Raw genomic sequence first — 6,000 nt, 5'->3', positions numbered from 1 at the left:
AAGATGGGAGAGGATGACCAATAATCCTTTGGGCTGTGGTTATGACCTTCTGGAGCACCTTCCTCTCCCTAGCTGTAGAACTGGAGAACCAAGCACAAATACAGTATGTAAGAATGCTCTCTATGGAGCCTCGGTAGAAGGACACCAGCAGTCTCTCACTCAGATTGTTCTTCTTTAAAAGTCTGAGGAAATAAATTCTCTGCTGGGCCTTCTTCACCAGAGCAGTGGTATGTGCGCTCCAAGTCAAACCCTGATCGATAGGTACTCCCAAAAACCTGAATTCCGCCACCCTCTCCACCCGTTCCCCATTGATATACAAGGGCTGAATGTCCGCCTTTTTTTTCCTGTAATCTACCACCAATTCCTTGGTCTTAGCCGTATTAAGAGCCAGATTGTTCTCCCCACACCAAACACAGAGCCGCTCCACCTCGTCCCGATAGGCGGACTCATCCCCTCCTGAAATGAGCCCTACCACCGTAGTGTCATCAGCAAACTTGATGATTTTGTTGCTGGAATAGATGGCTGTACAGTCATACGTATAGATAGTGTAGAGCAGGGGACTCAACACACAACCCTGTGGTGAGCCGGTGTTAAGGCTAAGGGCTGTGGACATGTGTGACCCTACTCTAACCCTCTGGGAACGTTCTGACAAAAAATCCAAAACCCAGAGACAGGTGGAGTTGGAGAGTCCAATCGCCTCTAGCTTGGACACCAGTCTATGGGGGAGGATAGTGTTAAAAGCAGAGCTAAAATCCACAAACAGCAGCCTCACATAACTCCCCGGCTGCTCCAGATGGGACAGAGCAGCATGGAGAGTGGTATTGATGGCGTCTTCTGTGGATCTATTTGCTCTGTATGCAAACTGGTAGTTGTCAAAAGTTGATGGAAGACAGGAGATAATGTGACGGCGCACCAGTTTCTCAAAACACTTCATGATGATTGGAGTCAGTGCAACTGGTCTATAGTCATTCAAACTACTGATTGTGGATTTTTTAGGCAGAGGGACAATAGTTGACGACTTCAGGCAGGGTGGGACAATAGACTGGTGTAAGGACTTATTGAAGATCTTAGTAAAGACCCTCGCCAGCTGATCCGCACAGCCCTTCAACACCTTTCCAGTGATGCCATCAGGTCCAGCCGCCTTTCTCGGATTCGCCATCCTCAAAACCTGTCTCACCTCATGTTCCTCTACCGTGAATGAGGGGCCCCTATGGGCTGGTGGCTGTAATACCGGCGTCTCAGGTGGCTCCTTCTCGAAGCGAGCAAAGAAGAGGTTAAGTTCCTCTGCCAGCAAGGGGTCACCGTCGACAGCACCAAGGTTAGGTTTGTAGTTGGTAATATGCTGAATCCCCTGCCACATCTGTCTTGTGTTGTTGCTCCTTAAATTATCCTCAATCCTCAGCCTATAGTCCAATTTTGCCCGTCGAATACCCCTCCTCAAGTTTGCTCTTGCTACACTGTAAAGCTGCACCTCACACGACCTGAAAGCCCTGTTCCTTTCCCGCAACAGGCACTGGACCTCTCTATTCATCCAGGGTTTCTGATTGGGGTAAAACCGGATGGATTTATTTACTGTGACAGTGTCTGTGCAGTGATTGATATAGCACAGAACTGCCGCCGTGTGCTCCTCCAGGTCTGAACTATCGAAAATATCCCAATTGGTTCTCTCAAAACAGTCCTGCAGCTGGTGAATAGCACCTTCAGGCCAGATTTTAACAGATTTTAATATTGTGGGAGCCCGTTTCCTGAGTGGGATATATGCTGGTACCAGGAACAGAGACATATGGTCGGACTGGCCCAAGTGTGGCAGCTGTAAAGCCCTATAGCCGTGATTTACATTCGAATAAACTTTATCCAGTGTCTTGTCCCCTCTTGTGGGACATTTCACATGCTGATAGAGCGTTGGGAGCACTGTTTTAAGTTCAACATGGTTGAAGTCTCCCGCAATGATGTGCACAGCTTCAGGATACTTGTCTTGCTGGCTGCTGATAAGGTCCTGCAGACATCCCAAAGCCAAGTTGGCATTGGCATCTGGTGGCACGTACACACCAGTTAACATAACAGCTGTGAACTCCCTAGGGAGATAGACTGGTCTACATTTAACAGCCACATATTCCAAATCCGGTGAACAGTGACTGCCCACAGTCTTCGAATTATTGGACCAGCATTTGTTCACATATACACACAGCCCCCCTCCTTTGGTTTTTCCGAAGTCCATGCCTCTGTCATGACGATGTACCGCACAGCCTTCCAACTGAATAGCTGTGTCTGGTATGGACGGTTGAAGCCATGTCTCAATGACAAATAAAACGCAACAATCTTTTACAAGGCTGTTTTTTGCTGCCTGCAGCCTCAATTCGTCCATCTTGTTGGTAAGAGATCTCACATTAGCAAGAAATATGCTAGGGAGCGGTGGTTTAGATGGACTCCTCTGCAATCTTACCAGGACGCCAGCCCGACAACCCCGCTTTTGCCTCCTGTCTCTACGCCGCCTTCGCCTCCTCCCTGGAGGCATAGTAATCCATGGAGAGCCCGGTGGCCTGGCTACTCCCAGGCTACTCCTACTACTGGCTGAGGGAGCCGACGTTTGTCCGCAGTTTTTCCGGGTCATGTGGCCAGCATGACTAAGCCGCTTCTGGCAAACCAGAGCAGTGCACGGAAACGCCGTTTTCCTTCCCACCGGGCTGGTACCTATTTATCTACTTGGACTTTGACGTGCTTTCGAACTGCTAGGTTGGCAGGAGTTGGGACCGAGCAACAGGAGCTCACCACGTCACAGGGATTCGAACCGCCAATTTAGACCACAGCGCCACCCGCGTCCTAATGAACGCGTCATAAACTTTACCTTTACCTGAGGCCAGCATTTGGGAGGGTTTTTTGAGGACTCTGAAATTCAGCTTATTTCGTCTATGCAACTGCCTTTCTGCAAGTTCAATATAACTGTTAGGTAACTAGAATCCACTTTTTATATTTCAAAAAGCCCCCAGCATTTTCTTGGTTCAGTATGTGTGTCATTCACTTGTGTCAAGCTTTTTCTGTGTGCTGTGTAGGAACAAGCAAAGATGGAGAGACATAGGCATGTTTTATTTCCTCTTGGCTCAAATGAAGAAGGATCGACTGAAAGCAGAATCCAGGACACTTGACTATTCAGTCAGGGGGAGGAGGAGCTTTTTTCCTAGAATCTTAAGAGCAAATGGATCATAGAAAGGATAAACGTGCACTCACAGGTCATTACATTCCCTACCCGTAAACAATTTGCGCTTAATATAGCAGCATGCAACTTTTTATTAGAGTATATATATTTTTTTCTGATGTCTGTTTACTGTTATATAAGGAGAAGTTTAGATCTGCCTTAATCCATTCCATGAACCTCAATGAAGCCATAGCATTTTATTCTGAACGAGTCTTTAAAAATAATATTTAGGCCTAGGGTCATCGTCCTTGGAAGCCCGTGAGCTGCCCTAGGCCCCAAAATTAGTTGGGGTCAAAGATGGGCCTTAAAATGGATTTTATTATTTGGGAACCCTTTAAAGCCTAAATAAATACAGCTTGGCTAGCTGAGAGTAAACACATACGTATTTGGGTGCATCTGCTCACAGAGACCAGTCCTGTTAACATCCAAACTCACACAAGAACGTAGTGCTGGCCCAAGCCTTGAGATCGGCAGCAAAGGCCCTTCTCAAGGTCCCACTCATCAGTAAAGTCCATCATGTGGTGATTTGAGACAATCTTCTCTATAAAGGTAAAGGTAAAGGTACCCCTGCCCGAACGGGCCAGTCTTGACAGACTCTGGGGTTTGTGCACCCATCTCACATCTATAGGCCGGGGGCCAGCGCTGTCCGGAGACACTTCCGGGTCACGTGGCCAGCGTGACAAAGCTGCATCTGGCGAGCCAGCGCAGCACACGGAACGCCGTTTACCTTCCCGCTGGTAAGCGGTACCTATTTATCTACTTGCACCCGGGGGTGCTTTCGAACTGCTAGGTTGGCAGGCGCTGGGACCGAGCAGCGGGAGCGCACCCCGCCGCGGGGATTCGAACCGCCGACCTTTCGATCGGCAAGCCCTAGGCGCTGAGGCTTTTACCCACAGCGCCACCCGCGTCCCCGCCATCTTCTCTATAGTAACACCTTGTTTGCAGATACCCCCCCAAAAAAAAGGTGGCAAATCAAGCTTACTGATAGAATTTTTTGTTGGAAAGGTTTGGAGGAGAGATTTCTCTCGTAGGAGTTAGCACAATGGCAATTGCTCCAAAGACATTAAAACTTGGTTAGATTTACTTAAATCTGCCCTCATCCACTTTAAACAAATGTTCTCCACAAAAATACCTAGGCTAGACTTAGTCAGAGTTAGCTTTGCAAACAAGTGAAATTTTTACTCAGTTTCAGGAGTTACAGCAAACAGGGCTGTGGCTTTGAGCCTCACATTGAGCAATAAATAAATAAATTCTGCATTGCAGGGGTTTGGACTAGATGGCCCTCAAGGTCCCTTCTAACTCTACGATTCTAAGTTGGCAGTAAAAATAACAAAGAAAAGGGTTCCAAACAACATAAAAAGAACTTTTGTTTCCTTGCAAAAGAATCATGCAGTCTTTGTATTAGCAAAGGTATAGGCTATAAAAAATCTCCTTTTAGAGATACTTTTCTTTCACGTGCAGCATTTGCTGACCTGGGAGCCAAGCCCATGGATCCTTTCTTCTAGATAGGCAGAGATAAGGGGGGGAAACAGAGACTGCTGGTAGCCTGCCAAGCCCCATCCACTGGCAACTTGACTTCAGCACTTAGGTCAACCCTTTCATGCATGCAAGTAGCTTTTATTTATTGCGTGTTTCTTGCTTTATTATTGCATTGTGAGCAGCTCTAGCTCTGTGATCGTAACTGGGTGAAGGATGGTATGTAAATGAATCAAGGCTTTTTTGTTACTGTAGTTAACTTTGAAACCTATGTCTCACTTCACAAAAATTCAAAGAGAACATTATTTTTGTCTCTGAATAAACTTTGGGTAGAAGTCTTGTTCAAGCATTTGACTCAAAGCACTTTTGTGTGTAGAAGCCACCCATACCGACCTCACCCCACAGCATCCCAGTTGGCTACAGACTTCAGACTTTGCTGTGCAGAGTAGAACAGCAGAACATGCGAAGACCCCCCCACCATGGGAACTAATGGCCGGTTTAGCATGAGCTGCCTGCTTCTTTGAATGCTTGGAGGCAAATGCCTGCACAGGTCTAGAGTGAGACTGGAATCCTATATAAACTTGCCTGGATCAGAGTTCAGTGGGTGTTATTTCCAAATAAGATATAGATGGCATTGTACTGTGTGAAAGATATAGATGGCATTGTGCTGTGTGACTGAAATGACTTTTCGCCCTATAGGACGCACCTAGTTTTTTTGGGGGGAAATAAAGGGAAAAAAATTATTCCCCCCAGCCGCGGCTTCAGCGCGCCCCGCACTCCGGGCAGCAGGCTGCTATCTGCAGCCTAAGGAGCCCTGTGGGAACTCCCGCAGGCTCCCCAGGCTTGCTGATAGCTTCCTGAAGCCTGGAGAGCGAGAGGGGTCGGTGCACCCCATAGGACGCACACAGATTTCCCCTTCATTTTTGGAGGGGGAAAAGTGCGTCCTATAGGGCGAAAAATACGGTACTTGAGACCTTGAGGATTTCTTAAGCAAACAACTCCATCTTGTGGCTCACAGCAATCATGTACAGATACAGTGGTAAATTAGTTCTCGAACTTAATCCATTCTGGGAGTCAAAAGCCAAGGCGTGGCTTCTGATTGGCTGCAGGAGCTTCCTGCACTCAGTCAGAAGCCGTGGAAGCCACATCAGACATTTGGCTTCTAAAAAACGTTTGCAAATCAGAACACTCACTTCCAGGTTTGCAGCGTTCGGGAGCTGATTTGTTCAGGAGCCAAGCCGTTCGACTACCAAGGTACCACTGTACTAAGAGATCATACTTGTACAGTTTGCACTATTAAGTCCAAGTCTACTCAAAAGTAAGCCCCATTA

This window comes from Podarcis vaucheri (genome assembly GCF_965113315.1).
Source record: "Podarcis vaucheri genome assembly, chromosome: 10".
NCBI lineage: Eukaryota > Metazoa > Chordata > Lepidosauria > Squamata > Lacertidae > Podarcis > Podarcis vaucheri.
This window is presented reverse-complemented; position numbering follows the sequence as displayed.